The sequence below is a fragment of the Cryptomeria japonica genome, chromosome 10 (assembly GCF_030272615.1).
Source record: "Cryptomeria japonica chromosome 10, Sugi_1.0, whole genome shotgun sequence".
Lineage (NCBI taxonomy): Eukaryota > Viridiplantae > Streptophyta > Pinopsida > Cupressales > Cupressaceae > Cryptomeria > Cryptomeria japonica.
The window spans coordinates 690,016,197-690,035,906 of NC_081414.1; the positions used below are offsets into that span (position 1 = coordinate 690,016,197).

Genomic DNA, 19,710 nt, shown 5'->3' on the forward strand with positions numbered 1-19,710 from the left:
ATGTGCATGTATCTTTTCATATCTTGCCCTAAGAACAGTAGGCCCTGGTCAACAAGTCCGGAGCAGTGAGCTCCCTTTTTGTAAAACATTTCTATATAGTGGATTAATTCTGTGAGTCGATGCTCACCGTGGTTTTTCCTAGTTTGGGTTTTCCATGTATAAAATATTGGTGTTCTTGTGTGAATGTTTTATGATAACGTGAATGCCTAGAATTAGCCCGTTGATGCAAGATTGAAGTATGGAATTTTAGTTAATGCCTATTCCCCCCCCCCCTCTCAGCATCCGATGTGTGTTCAACAATTTGTTGCTTCATTTACGTCTCTGTACACATGTGTTAATGTAAAGTTCCCCATAGTATCCAAAATTTTCCATGCTTCCTATACCCATACTTTTAGTTTCCAATTTGTAGTGTCTCTTTTAGATAATGCTTGAATTCTCAATAATGATTCACCTTCAACTTCAACATCCATGATATTCTTTTCCGTACACATCCATAATCATAGTGTAAGTGCTTCCATCTCCACTTTGTTATTCGTGGCTAGATTAATCTCTTTGGATAATGCACATATACACTTACCTTAATGATCCCTAATAATACACACAACTCCTACTAGTCTTTGGTTCCCTTTCACTGCTCCATCAAAATTTATTTTGTATCTCCCAAGTGCTGGGCAATTCCACACCACATCACTTCTGTCTTTGTTTTTTTGGTTTAACTTAGGACTATTCATCTTATTTCATTGGCTCTGAATATCTTCACCCCATCTTATAATAATTGTGCTTGATTGAATTTTAACTTTCGCATTCAACAATTCACATATACCTTATTGTATTTTTTGAATCAATGTTTCTACATTCATTATTAGTCCCTGCCTTAAGCAGGGAACTATATGTTTTCATGTAACTCAATTAGTTTGTCAAATGAAATCAAAAATATTTAATTCTAAAGTTTTCTAAAGTTTTAAGTATGATTCTTTTGATTTTTTTTATTTTTCAAATTATTTTAATTTTTTCCTAAAAACATTATTGGCTGATAGAATTTTCCTGGGGGCTTAAATAAATTTTCAATAAGAAAAAATATAGAAATTAGTTGGCACTGTGTACAATTTCATTAATGCTATTTACTTATTTCTTAAATGCGCTGTACATTTCATTAATTTTTTAGATTAAAAACAAAGTAAATTTCATTAAAGGCTATTGAATGCAGAATTTAGTTGACGAAAATACTCTGGCTGCCTTCGCATCGAATAGTTACTGAGGTTCATTGCTTCTACAATTTTGTTGCATTCTCATTTGGCAGGGGTGAAAGATTTAAGGAAGCAGAACATTTTATTTGCGAAAAGTTTCCTAAGAAGACTGCATAAATCCAGGTATGATTTGTCAGCAATTCTTAGTTGCAGAAAGCTACCATTATTTCTCTGTTTTTGTTAGTAAAAAATTTCATTATTTGTTTTTTAATTAAAACCCCTATTTTTTTATTGCTCAACTTCATTGTTATTACTAATGTGGGTATTTTCCAGAATCGCTGATTATTGCCTGAGACTTTCATTCATTTATTTGTTCACTGACAGGGGTTTTAGAGAACAGTATCCAGACTTTTTTGCAGGAGCTTTGTTTACTGTGACTTAATTTGAAGAATTTTCATTTAGCTTCATTTTCATTTTCAAGAATTTTGGCTCTATGGCCAATGCATAGGCTAAGGCTACTGATATCCTTCTGCACAGACACTTTGTCCTGCATGTCGTCCTTGTGTTGAGAAAAATTCTCCTTACAAAATCATAGATTTATCGCTGGAAACGAAGCAGAAGAGGGGAAATGTTTTTCTTTTTATATTCCGTTGTCCACAAAATTCGCCACAACAATGGCAGGAATTTGAGTCGTTTCTGTAATGCATATGATTTTTTTAATCCAGCAAATCAACATCAGATTGGACAGTTTTGTTGTCCACTTGCATTAGGGATTTTTTAAGTCTGCACACCACTACAAGCTGGTCTTGTTACCCATCAACTACTCTTTGATCCCAACAAACAATTTCGAGGGGCCAACCATCCTCCCACCAAGTCAGCCATTCGCCTATCAAATATTTGTAGGGAAAATTCTATAATCCTATTCAATTTGACCCTTCCATTTGGTGTGCACTTAATAGGCTAAAGCTCGGGACTCTTTTTTGCAAATGTAGATAGAAATCTGCATAATACCAATTCCATTGTTATTTCCCCGCAACTGGTAGGGGTTTCACCTTCAAGGCTGTTTGTGCAGTTGCAACAAATAACTCAGACAAAATTTGTGTGTATATTACAAACATTGCATTTCATGGCAGTTACAAAACCTGGGCATTCTCCATTTTTTCCGTTTGCATAATAGTATTACAGTATCAGCATGGCCTGTAGCCTTCTTACATTGCTTACTGGTGCACGGCGCCTATCCTATGCATTCCCTGTTTATTTTTCAAATTCATTTTGTACTGACATTTTGCATTTCTAATTGAATTTGAGGTCTTGTATCGAATATTGAATGAAGTATTCTTTAAATGAAATCCGTGTGAATTTGATAGGGATAATAGCTATCCTTGTTAAATGGAATCATAGGATTATAAATTTATAAATTTAAGCAGAATACAAGGACACTAGGGTTCATTTAGATTGAAGTTGTGTAATTATTTTGCAAGTGGGTATGATAAAAAATTCACAATGGAGTAAAGTGGATTCCTGAATCTTAATCTTTTTCCTTTTTCCTTTTTCAGTTGGCTAAAACTTGAGTGAGCATACATCTGGCTTTATCATTCATGGAGTTTGATAGGGATATTCAGTATTTTAATAGTTTTATTATGCAACGCTTTTTGAATGGATTCGGGGGCATATAAATTTTAGCAGAATATAGGGAAACTGGGGTTCACTTTTCTTGAAGTTGTGTTATTTTTTTTTTCTTTATTATTAGACAAGTGGGTTGGGTAAGAAACACCCAATAGAGAAAATGGATTCCCAAACTCAGCTTTTCTTCTTTTTATTTCAAGCATTGTGAATTTTTCCATTCTTAGTAAAGGATAATATTATGATATGAATTGACAATATAAATGTGTTTTTGTCTTGCAGGGTATCCTTTGCACAACACAGTCTTACCAATTTCACATGCTTACTGCTCAAGGTAGGTAACTATTTCTTAAAGTTGTTTCTTTTGATTTGTTCTTCAAACATATATACCAAAATATTAGGCTTTGGTTGTTTTTCCATCTAGCCTAGGTAATAATTCACTGAGATGGAGTTTATTCATAATTTTATTGTCATACTGAGAAACTTATTGTGGTTTCTCTTACTAGTTGTTCCTATTGTAATGTATCTGAGTCCAGTCGGAAAACAGTACAACACTTATCTTATTTTGTTTTGTAAATAACTAGTTAATTATCTTTAGCTAGAAACATTCAATAATATGCTTGGTTTTTGTAAATATAAATCTTCTGCACTGTCTACTTGTATAACAGTTTTGAAGACGAGTTCTTAGAACACTACAACACATTATCTTTTTCGCATTCAATATCAGTTGTTAACTATTTTCAAAATTACTTAATTGTTTTTAACACTTCAATGCATTGCTAGCATGTTTTTAGCTAAAGGCAGGGACTCATGCTGTCTCACAGCTCTTGTTTTCTTTTGGAATATTCTTCTATTCCTCTTTCCATATGTGCCAAACAATCATGGATGGTGCTACTATCCATAAATTTGCCCATATTGTGCTCTTATTTCTTCTTGGCCAACTTATTAGCCAATTTTTAATTTCGTTTTGCCTTGTACTTCTCCATTTAATTATATTTTGTATCCAATCCCAACATTTACTTGCACATGTGCATTCTAGCAACAAATGATTTGTTGTTTCCTCCTTGCCATAACATAGTGTGCACCCACTTGGCCCTAGGTATCCAATTCATTTAAGTCTGTTAGTAGTGAGTATCCTTTTATGTAACTTTGGCCATAAGAAAGCATCTTCCTTTGGAAGTATCCAACAAAGATTGCTCAACCAATCTTTATTAGCCTGCGTGGTTGTTTGTATCTAATAACCATTTCTCATTGTGTATTCCCTTGACTTTTGCCCACACCATATAATCTCATCTTCCTTTTTAGTCAATATCATACTTCTTTTTGATAGTTATTTGTTAAGGATTGCTTTTGCATTCTCCATGATTGGCCAATTCTCTACCTTTATCCAATTGTGCTAAAGTCCGTATTTTGGCTCATCCTTCATGATGTAATCGCACACCTTTGAGCCGACAAAATCTGTGATAAGATTAATATGTTCTCTAATATCATCAATTTATCTAAGAGGTGTGTACCCATTCCACGAGTCCCACTAAAAGTTGGCTTGTCTTCTATTTCCAATTTTCCACGTGAGATTTAGGGAACCTAAAGTGTTATTATATTGTTTATAATCAATTTTGTTTTAGGTGAGTTTATGTTGTGTCATGTTTCCACCTTGTGAAAAGTGGGCACGACAAACTTATTGCATGTGTTTTTTATATGTATTGCTTAAGTATCTCTACATGTTTGTTATATTTAGGGATGAGACATGGTATTGAGACAACCTTTTATACCGAGGTTTTTTTTTACCTCACTAATGAAATCTTTATTTGCCAACATTGTCATTATATGCTTCATAATTGTCTTACATTTCTTATGTTTTTCCTTTATGTATGGTGTGTTTTCTAAATGTTATGGGTGTTTTCTTTGTGTCTTGCATATATGCTTTGTGCCTTTTGTGTTCGCTTCATGTCCAATTCATGCCTAATTCATGTCTACTTTCTGTACAATTTATGCTTTGTATGTGTTTTCTTAATGTTCATTATATCTCATAAGTTACTTAGCCTCGATAAGTCTTTGAGTTATCATGTGTATGGGCGTAAGTTGATTTCCTTGCTAAAGTGGATGCTAAAGGTAGCATTGTAAATTGTTAATGCCCACAATTTGATGTTGTGTCTAGCAACCCTTTTGGCATGTATAACTTGTCATTATGAAAGTTCTTGTCTAGGGTTTAGATTGGCAATCCTAGTCATATTTAATGGTGCTTGTCTCTTTGAATAGGTGAATTTGGAAGGACGCTAGTAGCCAATGGTAGGGTCCTCATAATTTGGCTCCAAATTCTAAGGTTCAAATTTTGGCTTTGGGCTTTTAATAGACATGACCTTGTAGTTGGCCTCTCCCAAATAAACAATCTATGCAATCTCTTAATCAATCTCTCTAGCAATTGGTCAAGATCAATGAAGCTAAGAAGTACGAGGATATTATCAAGTGCACCATCATCTCCAATTAACTAATTTTGTTTGTTATTTATTGTTATTATCATGTTGTGTACTAACACTTGTAAGTTTTCATCAACACCTTATGTCGGATACAAGCAAGGGATCTATAACTGTTAGTTTACAAATTTGTCATTTAATTCTATTCTTTTTCACCTATATAGATGATGAATGTAACTACTAGTTGAGTCAGATACTATGATACTTCATATATGCTATCATCTTATTTTATAAGGGACAACTACCTTCTAATAATATACAATGAATAATAACCATGTATTGTTTTAACCAGTAAGAAAATAAGGTGGATATTTCAACCAAAAAGATTTAAAAGGTAATGATCATAATTGAAATTTTAAAAAAAGTAGAATCCAAAGATTCTATAGAGTACCATATGAAATTTACTATATTGAAAATAGACATTACTACAACACTTGTTCAACAATAAATCATCCACAACAATGCACACAAACATTTTTCAGATTATCCAATAAATATAAGAGAAAGCTATAGAATCAAGATTTATTTAATATAAGATGAATAAATCATTCATTCACCATAACACAAAGTCTACGATTCTTGAAATTGTAACCAAATAACTTCTATTGATATTTCTCCAAAATTTTTGCATCCAAAGATTTAAAAAAGTCCCTAAACATCAACATCCATTCACAATAAATAGCATCAAACTAAGTAATTGTCTTTTGAAATAATGGTGTCTTGAGGAAGACCATTTTAAAAGAACATAAAAGTTTCTTAAAATAAAATATAAATGGCTCTCCACAACCCAAAGTTTTTTCTTTCAACTTTGAAGAGAAATATAAAAAGCCAAAAACAAAGAGTAATTTATGATGACTGCTTCATCATCTCCTGCTCCTTGCTCTCTTCTTCATACCTCCTATGCTGACACCTTTCCTTGAGCTTCCTATGTTCGTACCCTCACTTCATAGGTCCTGTATTTGGGAATGATCGGAGTTAAGTGTATAGGATTTGGGCCATTGGTAACATTGACCCTTAACTTGCACCTACTAACTGAGGACCATGCTTGTTTTGAAACTTCATGATATGTTAGTGCTTTTGCTGAATGCCTCTCCATCCTCTTCAAATATGTTTACTTCCGTGATTGCAAGGTCGTGTTTCAAATCTTTTAAGTTAGAGAGGCATTGTGCCAAGGCTATGCTTATTTTTGTATCTAACTCTTCAAACAAGGAGAATTTCCATTTGATCATATCCACCCATAGTGTTGATTCATTCTCTTTAGGGTCACACATGCACACACACACGCACACACACATACACACACAGACAGACACAGACAGACACAGACATAGACACACAAACAAACACAAACACATAGACAGATAGACACAAACACAGACACAGACACAGACACATAGACACACACACACACACACACAAAAACACCAATGATTATTAAATTAAACTATTTTAAAACAAACATTTTAATAAAATATATTTTAAATAAGATAATTAGGAAGGGAGGTGGGGGCACCCCATATAGGGGTGTGCACTCATATGGCACACACACACACAGAGAGAGAGAGAGAGAGAGAGAGAGAGAGAGAGAGAGAGAGAGAGAGAGAGAGAGAGAGAGAGAGAGAGAGAGAGAGAGAGAGAGAGAGACACATACACATACACATATACATACACATACACATACACACACACATACACATACACACACATATCTATATCTATATCTATATCTATATCTATATCTATCTATCTACACACACACATACATACACATGCACATGCACATACACATACACATACACATACACATACACATACACATACACATACATTAGATGCTGCTATTAGAATACTTTTGAAAATAGTTAGAGGAGATTAAACAAAAAAAATATTATTAAATAAAACTATTTTAAAACAAACATTTAAATAAAATAAATTTTAAATAAGATAATTAAAAAGGGAGGTGGGGGTACCCCATATGGGGCGTGCCCTCCATATGGAGGTGTGTGACCCGCCCCCATATGGGGGATCCCACCCCCATATGGAGGTGCATCCTCCAAATGGAGGCCACGACCTCTCAAAGGGGCAATACTATCAATAAAAAAAAAAACACAAAGATTGAAAAAAGATGCAACATTTTTTTTTAATGCAATACATATTTATATACAGGTCAAAAATAATAATAAGATGCAGAAAAAAATGTTGTTAAAACAAAGGAAACTTAAGTTTCCTTGACAAGTTTTTGAATCTACAATTAAATAATAACCATGCTAAGGGTTCATAGTTGGGTGGGAGGGGATGGGTGGGTTCCTTTCTCCTACTGTCGGGGGCCTAGAGAGATCATTCTAAGTTCAGTCATCCCACACCCCCGGTAGTTGAATTCGAGCTCAACCGTGGAGGAAGGAAAGGGCCAGAGGAAGGACACTCCATCGGGTGGAAGGATGGCCCTGGTGGAGGATGGGTAATTCAATTAAATTAGAGGATGCTCTCCCTCTACAGATGGGTAATTCGGGTCCAGGGTTACCTGACTCTAGGATGGATACATTCTTTAACTCCCTCCCAACTATAATAGGTAGTCTAACCACTTGGACTGATACTCTATCAAGATACTTTCGGTAAAACAATCAATCAGGGGTGTTCACGGGGAGGGAGGCCAAGAGCTAGCCAAACAACAAATCTACTTATACTTACTTCCATCCTTGATGAGCTTCCATCCGAGGGCGTCTCTCTTCAACGAGCTTTCGGTTTCTCTCCATCGGTTAGGAGGTGGTGTGTGTATGATTCAATTCTAGAGCTAAAGATCGTAGTTCTCGACTGAGCAATCAAAAAGATTCTGTAGCAGTGCTAGGTTTAGGCATTGGTTCTCTGTTGAAAATGACACCAAATATTTTTTCAGGAGTATCCATATGGTTAGATTTTAAAGTAAGCATCTTGTGTAAAATGGAAGCAACACCAAAACCTTGTAGAGCCCAAACTTCCATTTCTCCTACTCGTTGCCCTCCTCGGTGGGATTTTCCTTTAAGGAAGAAGTTTTATATTCAACACCATCCATGCCAAGACATAGTTTGAGCTTGATATCTTCCTCAATCTTCAATCTGCACAAACAAAATGAGCAAAATGATTAAGGAAACCCTTTTCTATTGCTTCCATAAGGAATAGGGTTTTCCTAAGTTGCCCTAAGATCCAATGGTAGAGAAAGAAATGATCCAACGCTGGAGATTTCTTGCACATACAATTAGGGTTGTGTTGGAGAAGTTGAGTAGAGTTTAAATTAATTAATTTGAATTAGTTCCTTGGTGGTGGTCTATGCTACTAGGTACCCATCACTTATGCCTATAAAACAACTTAAGTGGTCAAATTATAAATTGAATTTAAATGAATCTATGTGGTGGAAATTTAATATCTATGTTGGATGAAACTACAAGGGAATTTAAAGATCAAAAAATATAAAAAACAAATGCTAAATATATTGAGAGGATATAGGGCCAAGTGGATTATTCAATTTTTGGGCTAAAACTTAAGCACAATATTTGTGGAAATTAATTAAATTAGTTTTGGTGAACATACTGGTAAGAATAATATTAAAAGGTTGAGAATTTCAAATGAAGTTTCTTTAAATATCTAAAAGCTTTGTGTTACCCTTATTGCAAAATTTTAGCTTCGTTAAAATTAGCAAGTTAGTGTGGAATACTATTCCTTGTAATAGGGCATCTATCGAATTTGTTTATTAGTTAATGATGATTATTAAATTTAATGAAGAGGGTTACGCCATATTGAGTTATTATTACAAAAAATGTACAAGGTGATTTAACTTAGTATATGGTCAAATTAACTTTTGAAAGGTATACTGAGATTTAAAAAAAATAAAAAAATGGTTGAGTTTAGGTTGTGTCATGATTTCTCCATGTGTAAGGGAACAATGTGACATTTTAGGTTAGTGGGCGCCTTGGAGCAATTTAGCCACTGTGTTCACTTTTACATCTACCATCAGAATGTAACTCTTTTTCTTCTCGTGTGTCCACTTATACATCTACCATCAATGTGTAACTCTTTTTCTTCTTGACAACCTTCTTCAACCAAGGGGGAAAGGCAATCATTAAATAACTGGGTTGGATGTTAGCAATGGTATTATTTGGTGGCACAAGAGAATAATCATTTGTATAGAATCGCCAAGAAACGAGAGATCAAAATTATCGAAGAAAGCACTAGAAACGTTATCTCCACCAATTTGGTTGAAAATTAAGGAATCATTATCTAGGGTGGTAACAACAAGAGTTGATGCCGTATTAGTAATTTGGGAAAGGGGAACATTAGCTCGTAGATTTATAATTTTCTTAGGGGATACTAGTGGATCCCCTTCACACATAGCCTTCAATTTCTTGTTATCTTCAGGTGGCTCTCCACCTTCTCTGAGTTGGGTGTTAGCCCTTTGAGTAGCAGGGCTTGTGTTTATTGGAACTTTTAAAATGTTGGAGCCTTGAGACATACTTTGTTCATTACTAGGAACTCCCTTTGCTAAAGAAGAACCAACATGCTCTCTAGTTTTCTTTTCAATCCATTTATTTGTTCTTTCAAGAACATGGGAAGTTTTGTCCACAATGTCTATGACCTCTTTATCAAACCAATAGATTTGAAGAAGAGGATTGCGAGAAATATTTTGATATGCTTCATCAATCAATTTAGAGCCATCGTCTATACATTCTTCAAGAAATAAAAGTGGCAGGTTGAAAGCTTTGAATTTCTCTATAGTTAGCCTCATCCAATCCCTTCTCTTTACTTCGTTCCCATCAGTATAATCATACCAAAAATATTTCAGTTGAGGTTGATGTATGTACACACTCCCTCCATGGAAATAAGCTTTGATAAAGCTTTTACTATCAAAGTGTGGCCATGGAGACAAAGATTCAAAATTAAATCTCACTAGAATCCTTTCTGCAGTCTTTGCAACTTCATTGCTTTTACGTGTGTGTTCAACAAGAGAAACAGGGAAAGAATAGCCCTTCTTTTTAGTGTTCACCACATATTGGACATTAATTTTGCCATTTTCTGACAAACTTCTAGAAACAAGAAGTAATATGAAACATACCTTGGCAATTTTAACGAGGCATCTTCATAACCCTCGATTCTTAAGTAAGAAAATTTGTCAAATTGTAGAAAATAACTTCCATATTTGGTTACTAGGGATGTAGTTTATGAGCAAATCCTTCTCTCGGGATACCCTTCGATTCATTTGATTACAATGCATAGGAAAGGATAATTAACACACAAAATTCTTTAACCTAGCCTGTCTCTACAACAATGGGAAAACTTCAAACATGTGCGTGTCAACAATAGGAGAGTCTAGGTTTGCAAGCCTAGTCAAATAGCTTCTTTGCTAATAAGAATATAAATCAATAAAGAGCACATACGAAATGAGATCCTTTGTCTATAACTTGACAGTTACTAATGTAAGTGTTCACTTATTAGTTTGGCCCACTTGATATATTGGTTTTCACCACAAATAATTAAAAATAGACGACACATCTAATAATGGAACTCTTCAGAATCAACACTTCACATGATATGGTGGAAGATAGTAATTACATCAACAATTTCTTCTTGAAAATAATCCCTTTTTAGGCATGAAGGAAGCCTGCATTTACCCTTCTTTTTCACTTTGAGCCACCCTCTACCAATGTGGTTCAAACACCAGTCTTCTTTATCATGAAAATATTTCCAACCTAAGCCTATCAAGAATTCCATAAATTGTTCCCTTTCTGGCAGTTTCACCACTTTGGAGATGGTCTTAAGTTCAACTCTAGAAATAATTAAGCCATCAACAATTCAAATTTCTTACAAATCAAGGTGGTAATGGCTAGCACACAAAACTATCAGTTCGGGGCATGAGATGTGTTGACTCTAAATTTTGCTTTGGGAACAAACAGCTTTATGGGAAATTCAGTGCTGGGGAACCAATTTGTGTAGGAAACACTGAATGACCTCCGGGATTGAGAAGCCGACTCTTCTTTGGGTTTTGAGGAAAGGGGAAAGAAACAAATACTCTTTAAAAGTAACACTAAAATACTTGGGCGATACACCAGATCATTAAGAGACAATTAACCAACAGAAATTAAGAAGCATATAACTTCTATAAGTCCATTCAACAATCTACAAGTTAATATCAAGAACATAATCAAAAGCCACAACCAGATTTACTTAAAAAACATATGGAAATATTCATCACGCATTCATCAGATAACAAGTGTAGAAACATAGTTTAATCAGTGAAGTCTTGGATAGAGATATTCTCGAAGTTATCGGAATTTTCAACACGAGCACAAAAAAATACCATTAATAGCATACTAAAAGAGGCATCATAAAGGCCGTAGGCACAATTTGAATAATCTTCTTCTAGTAGAACTAAAATAGTTTTTAAAGGTTGGAAACAAAAAGAAAACTCCTACTTCGCAAACTGGATTGTTCTTTCTTTTCAAGTTCTGAACCCCTTTACACAAGGGAAAAGACATTTAAAGAGGTCCTCGCTTCTGACAACAGCTTCCCAAAACACCAAAATGGCACAACCCCTTCCTAACAGAAAACATGTCATGTCGCTATGGAGGCCGCACCCAGCAAAACAAACCCTGGAATTCTACTTTTCGCCCACAACGGTCTATAGGTTACCATGAACTGAAAAGATCCTGCTAACCGCGAACGAACTGTAGAAAGAGACACAACCATAAGAAACCATTCGCATACTGCGTTAACGAGTGGGCCCGCCAAAAACAGTCAGCACACATTGCCATTTGTAACCCCCGCGCTGCTTCAAAAATTGGACACCAAAGACGAACCGAGGGAGCAACGCCGTGCCACCAAGTGTCCTACGCGCTTTGCCCTGCTGGCTAAAAGGCGATAACAACCGGGCCCGCTGAAAACCTAAACCGGGGGAAAAATAAAGTGAACATTTCTTGGTGACTAAGAGGGGAAATTTTGCCTGCGGAATAGGAGAACCCAAAGTTACTAGCTTCACAGACCAAACTTCAAGCCACAATAGGACGGAAAAGATCAAAAGCCTGTTGCAAAGGCAACCATTCGTCTTTAGAGAGCCTAACTTGCGCCTCCAAATCTTGGAAATATTGATCTAGGCAAATTACTTCATCAAAGGGCAGAGGTACATGCTCCTTTTGGACCTGGTTCAGGAGAGCAGAGAGCTGGGCTAGAGGATGCAAAAAACATTCCACCTCATTTACCAAAATGGGACTTCCTAGCCATGATAGGAAAGCTCTATCCTGCTGCACATTTTCGACCTGTTGCAAAACTTGCTCAATTCATAGCACATAACCATTTGCAGGGAAAGGAGAAGGTAGGCCTAAAGAAACGAATTTCTCGACATGCCGTTTGATGTCTGGTACTGAAAATTGCAAAGGCGCCAGAGCCACTGACACTTGCATAATTATCCTGTGTCGGTTTATGAAGACATTAGTCTTTTTAATTAATTGCTGGCGATCCACAATCCCTTTCTCCCTAAGTTCTTCCTCTTGAGCGGAATAAAGCAACTGGATAAGATCCTGGGCTATTGGGAACTTTAGACTGATGACAAGCATAGAACTATTAATAAGGTGCCTAGCCTCGGCACAGAGGGACTACGCGTCACTAAGAAATCTTAGCATCGCTGCAAGGATGGTCTGTACTGTTTTACTCTTTCCCAATGGGAAACATACAGCTCTGTCAGCATGGTAGAGAAGTCTAGAGCAATCTGCTGCGGAGGTGGGAGACTTAGCAATCGAGATATTTCATTATCTTTCACAATCGCCTCCTGTTGGAGCTGCCGACTTTTGCTTTGTTCAATGGCCACTTGATTTTCCAAGGCTAAGATTTTTGCCTGCCCAGTCCTGACTGCCTGCTGTAGTTGCAATGTACGATTCTGCTCTTGCTGCAGAAGAGTCTCTACTTCTGAAACACGCTTGTTGGATTTTTCAAGGCTAGTTCTCTCTCCTTCAGTTCGGCCTCGAAATTCGTCTTTTCCTCCGACCGTGACACTTGGGCCTCACTCAGTTCACGGGCATAATCCTCTTTGAGAAGGATTTCTTCGTGCAATTGCATCTGAACTTGGGCAACGTCCCTAGAGGTAGCTTTCAATCGTTGTATCTCAGAGTCTTTATCTTGCAATTCCTTCAGGGCCACATTTCTTGTCACTTCTTGACCTTTTAGCTGGGAACCTACGCTGTTAAGAGCTGACTACAACTTTTCTTTATCTGAATTAGCTTGAGTTAGCAGGCTTCGCAGACGATTGATCTCTGATACCTGTGCCTTATCTTCCTTCATTTGCTGGGAAAGGGAATCACGGAGGCTAGCGTTCTTTGCTTGGACCTTTTCTAAACGATGGCTTTTCTTGATAAAGTCCGTGGATACTGCTTTGGAAGTTTCCTCCATCATTCCGACCTTGTCAGATGCCGTGGCGCTTTGGAGACTAACGCCCATTGCCTGTAGTTCATAATCATCAGGCCTCATCTAAGCTTCTGGCTTGTAAATCTTGGGAACTAGATTTGCAAAGTAAAGGCAATCCCTTTGCTCGCTGAAATGGGTTTGCAAACGAGGGCGAGCGCGACGAGCACCTTCCTTCTCCTTCTACTTATTGATCTTACTCAAACTGACGGTTCTATCATAAACAACCTGCTGCTGGAACCTATCCGGATGATCGATGGCTTGACCTGCAAAAGCTACACCGGGAGGGACTGCGAAAGGGAAATGCGAAAAAGGGACAGCGAAAGAAGATTGGACTGGATGAGTCACAGCCAATGGGGAAAATAACGGGACAAAAGGGAAACCCACTAACGGGAAATAACTGACAGACGCCGTGGCCATACTCTGGGGGGGAAGACTCTTTAAAACCTAGCCTACGCGACATAGGGACTGCTTCTGGTGTGGGCGACTGAAAAGATGTAGATATGGAAACCATGCCCGGGAAGGAACGGAAGCCTGTGTGAGCACATCTTGGGGATTGACCGGCATACCCGCTAGGGCCAAAGTGAGAGCAATAGGGACTGAGGTTTGCATCATGGGTGTGGGGGCAATTGCGAGGACATCCGGAGAAAGAGAAGAAGGAAAAAAAGGGCGTACCTGATCAACAGAAGGACGCGACGGTTGAAGATCTGCAGATGTTGCCGTCGATGTATTGGGTGCAACCCCATTTGACCCATTGAGATATGGCTTCTTCTTTGGAGGGCCCTCAGAGGACTGCTTCTCGGATTGCCTCTTACTAGACTACGAACGAGGCTTGCGAATAAGGCCTGCGAGTTGCACTGTCTAAAGAAAGAGGGATCTCTGGCTCCAGCTCTTGCCCTTCGATATTTATAATCTCGACCTCTTGCTGGGCAGCTATCTCGGCAGACGAGTCTCTGCGTGAGGAACTGCCACCTGTCTCATCGTTAGATTTATTTACTTTGCTCCATTCTTGTTCAAAATGTTCATCCAGGGGTGCATTCCCAAGGCTAGCTCTAAGTTGATTTACTTCCTGACGATAGACCCAAAATTTTTCCCTTTTCTTTCTGGGCGAGGATAGAGTTTTCATGCCCTCCAACAACGCTCGAGAAATAGGCTTCGCGGGGTTGAACCTTTGTACTGGGGAAGAAAATTTTAACCATGGGGGATGATCCAAAATAGGAAAATCATCAGGACCCACATATTTGCCTGGGTCATCAACTCGGGGATTTGTACGTTCCGTCCATGAGTCCCGAGGCTCATGCCTCACAACGTTTTTCCTTTTGCTTAAGCAGCCATCAGGGTCGTAACTCCAAGAGTCATCAATTACCACGAAACCCAGCTGCACCATCTTTGAAGTCAGGGTTTTCTCTTCTACTTTTCTTCTTACTAGAGTAATTGGACCAATGGCCTTGTTATCCTCAATAATGGGGGTATCGTGCTTCCCAACACCAATCGCTTGCTTGACTCTTGCCAACTGTCTTGCCATTTCCAGAGCTATGGTTCGGTCAGTCACATAAGTGGGTAGCCGGAAAGGCTCCTCAGAAAACCCACACACACGGATGAAGGAAAAATCAGGGCCCACGAACCAGTCTCAAGGAGGGCATTCATTCTGCATCTAGTTCATTTGAATCTGCGAGAAACGGGCTAGAGGTTCGCCAGGAATCACTCCAAAATCTTTGAGCACGAGAGCCAAGAACGAATCTGAAAACTGGTAGGAATCATAAGAGGCCAGCAACAGAGGTGTCCAACAAGACACTGATATTACACTTCCCGCCTCATCGTAAGTGGCCAAGCGCATGAACTGTGCGAAGAAAGCTTCATTTTGATGCAGAAGCAGATGCACCAACACTGAAGAGAATCTGAAGCGTCGCAACTGTTGAAACTCGGATAACTGCTTAACCATGGCCTTAGCAATAGTCACGGAGAAGTCGAAGTGGAAAGGCTCTCTTTGCTTCCTGTATTTAAAAAGAAATCCCATCATGGAAGCTGTGATATCCCGGTCGTTATCATGACCACACAGCCATGCCAGGGTAGACAAGATATCTCCGAGGTCATCTTGCTTCAGATCGCTGTAGGAGAAAGGGAACTTCGGAAGCCTCGCCGACAAACTCCGGTTGAGGGCATTTTGACAAAAAGTTAACGCATCTCTCCTGGTGTTCCAAAATTCGTCCATAGATTTTTGTGAGAAAACCTCAATGTTTTCAAGGATTGGGGAGCATAGCATTTCCCTAATGGCCTCTGGAGATATCATCAATTTTAGGTGCGAGTCGCTGACAGTATACGAGTCAGGATCAAAAGACTCTGCACAAGCGGCCACGAGCTTAGGGCAGTAAGGAACTGCGGGGACCAAAGATTGAGAAGCACCACTCTTCCAGAAACGCATCGCTACGGAATGAGGATCATTTCTGTGATGTAGCATCCTCGAACAAGTAGCCTCTCTAAGGCTTTTGGGCTGCCTTTGGACCTCGGGGTCATAGATATTTTCTGAAGAATCCAGAACAACCGATGAATTCCGGGTCATTGTTTTATTTTTGGCTTTCGTCTTTGGATACTCCTCCTTTGGGGGAATAGCGTGTGAGGAGTAAGATAGTTCTTCAAAAATATTAACGTAGAAACCTTTGGGAGCAGCCCTCGCGGATGAAGCCTCAGGATCCATATAGGCAGACAATCTTCCTTTCCCTTTTGCTAGAAACCCAGAAATGAGAGATGGAAACCTGCATGTCTTCCGCTGGCCTCACTTTTCAACAACAAAACAAACAGATTGATGACGAGGAGAACCTTTGAATTTTAAATGCATGACATGCCTTGTTTTTTTGCGAAAGCTAAGGATCGGTTAGTACTCGCGCCGACTCAAAATGCTACTGCGATCAAACTCCATGAATGAGGGGAGCCGTCATTCCCACTTTCCTAAAAAACTACTTGGTTGCTTTGATGTTCCTCGGGAAACGTTTCTTAGGCTAAATCTTTCTTTGATCGAGAGGATCGGTCAAAAATAATGGCCGCGTGAGCTGTAACAGGCTGGCGGAGTTTTCACATTTAAAGGCGACGTACCTGAATGTACGTGTGGGTCTTTGCTTTCATCCATTCCTCTCTTCGAGGTGACTGACGGGATGTCGGTATCTTGAAAATAATCCCATTTGCATGACGCGAATTAATAGAGGCGTGATAGAGACATTGGAATTAGGGAATGGGTAAGCTCTAGTTGCCATTCGCTTACCTACCAAGATTTTTGCTATAAATATGTCTTTTCAGATATCCTTTCACCACAACGCGAGCTCTAACGACAGAGCTTTTGAAGAAATGGATACTCCAGTTTGGCTTGTCAGCAGAAGGGCACAAGTCGCTTTCTTGGGGAACATATCAAACGAGAGGCTACAAAGGATGACGCGAAGGAAGAACGCATTAATAATTGCCGCCATCAAATGGATACTTGGGGAAGATTTCATTGGTAATCCGGACTGATACCGGGTAAATACGGATATTTGCTCGCGCTTCGTGGCTTCTCTGTTGGATTGTGGCCAACCCGGGTTACTAATGACGCAGTTGACTCAAGTGCTTTTTCCTGCAGACTACCTGGGTGGCCTTGAAGATGTAGTCGCGTACCATGTACCCTTCCTAGGACTCCCTGTGGCATCCGACTTGGAGCGGTTCATCTCGTAGAACGAAGAAGTGGAGTGACATCCACTTATCAATGGTTTGAAAACCATGACGTTGTCTTCCCATAGGTACCGCATTGAGCTCGCTGCAGACTTCCTCCTGCGAGTCCATATGATAGTCCCCATTTCGGAAAGCACGCACTGGTATACTGGGTTCAGGGACTACATTTTCCCAAGAATCTTGATGTCGGATCAACAGCCTGACTTGGTGGTTATATTCATGCACGGGAAGACTGAGAGTTCCTGTGACTCAGAATGGCCGTGGAAGAAGAGAACTCTGACACTGACGAGGAATACATTGAAGATAGTCTTTGAAAAGAGTAGCAAAACAAGACCTGCGTCTGAACCACAAGATGTAAACAAAAGAGAGGCCGAGGGCCCACACATTTTGTAACAAAAATATTAGAAAGTCTTAATATAATGATTTTACTTTTCTCTTATCGGATCTTTCTCTCTTGATGCTTGCTAGGCTGGAAATAATTAAAATAAATACACAACACACATATGCACATAATATACACTATTTACTTGAAAAGGGAAGGGGACCCTTAATAAAAAGGCTTGAGATGAAAACCGTTAACCGGGATGGACAGGGGGTCTCCATTCATATCTTCTAACTCGAAAGCATTGAAACCCTTGCATCCTATGATGCGGAAATGACCCTCCCATAGGCAGTCGAATTTGGCGTGCTGACCTGGTTTCACCATCCTCTCGTTGTACTTCAGAACAAGGTCTTTGAGGGCAAAAATCACATTAGAACTCTTTTTACTATTAAACAACCTTTTTACGACTTCTTGTCTGTCTTGGAGAGCTGTGAAGGTGGCCTCCCTTGCTTCTTCTAGCTCCATAATCTCTGCTAACCTTACGGCCATTGGACCATTTTCAGCAATATCCATGGATTTTAGCAACTGCAACGTCGGAATTTCCAGTGACAAGGGGAAAAGTGAATCTTTCCCGTATACCAGCTTGTACGGGGAGGTTTTTAGAATCTGTTTAGGTGTTATGCGGTCCGCCCATAATGGGCTCCTTAGGTGATGGTGCCACTCCCTCTTATATTCTGCGCCTATCCTCTTGATAAGTCGGATCAGGTTCTTGTTAGTAGATTCGGTAAGACCATTCCCTTGAGGGTAGTAGTTAGAGGAGGTCTTGAGGTAAATACCTTTGCTAAGAGCGAATTGTGTGATTCGCGAGTCTGTGAAGGCGCGTACGTTGTCTGATATAACGATTTTTGGGGGGCCGTACCGACAAGTTAGATCTTCTAGGAAAGCCAACACTTCGCTTTCAGATGAATTCCGTAGAGGGACGGCCTCAGACCATCTGGTGAAATAGTCGGTGGCGGTCATGATCCATTTATGTCCGGCTGAACTTGGAGGATTGATCATCCCAACAAAATCGAGGCCCCATTGAGCAAAGGGCTCTTCCACTTACACAGGCCTAAGTGGCATGGCCACTTTTTTACCTCTCCCAGTATAATATTGGCACTCTTTACATCGTCTTACTAGGATGTGTACATCTTTGAACATGGACGGCCAAATGTATCCACCTTGGGTAATTTTGATAGCGGTCGTGGGTGCGGAGAAATGGCCTCCCGAGGGGCCGTAGTGAAATTCTTGGAGGATTTTATCAACCTGGCTCCGGTCCACACATTGGAGCAGAACTCCGTCGAAATTCCTTTTGAAGAGAATTCCATTTATTAGGCGAAAACCGCTGTTTTGGAGTCGGTAGAATCTTCTCTTAACTGAGGGAAGATTTTCGGGAAAGATCCCTGTCTTCATGAACTGTTTCCTTTTGTCAATCCAACTGTCGCTGGGGGTGTCAAGCATAAACATAACCGTTTCTTCTGCGATGGCTTCGAAGCCACGGGGTTCACTGTCCTGCACTATATACTCACACAAGCCCCTCCCACGGACCAGCTTTGTAGGCTTGATATCAACATCATATTCTAGGATCTTAGTGATCCAATTCGCCCTTTTTTCCGTGATGTCACCCTCCATGATGTACTCCCTCACTGCGGGATGAGCTACATACATCGTGGTCTTATTGCAGGCAATGAAATGTCTGAATTTTTTCAGTCCTTTTACGACATCTAAGGCTTGCTTTTCCACAAAGTTGTAGCGGAGTTCATAATCTTTGAGAGTTTTTGAATGGAAAGCTATGGGGTGTTCTCCTCCATTTTGTGTGTCCTTTTGAGTTAACACCATGGCGATACTATGCTGACCAGAATAGACATACATTATGAAATCCTTGGATATGTCTAGATTAGATAACACTGGGGCTGAACAGATGGCGTGTTTTATTTGGTTCAAGGCATTT

At 39.1% G+C, this 19,710-nt stretch overlaps 1 long non-coding RNA gene across 1 annotated transcript in view; it reads right to left on the reverse strand.

Moving 5' to 3' along the window:
• Positions 1-8,374, reverse strand: part of LOC131076566 (uncharacterized) — a 46,023-nt gene extending 37,649 nt beyond the window's left edge. The window contains exons 1-2 of the long non-coding RNA XR_009113394.2: positions 8,241-8,374; positions 7,973-8,146 (exon numbers count right to left, since the gene is read on the reverse strand). This is a non-coding gene — a long non-coding RNA (uncharacterized LOC131076566). The remainder of the gene's footprint in view (positions 1-7,972; positions 8,147-8,240) is intronic.
• Between the last annotated feature and the right edge of the window lie 11,336 nt (positions 8,375-19,710).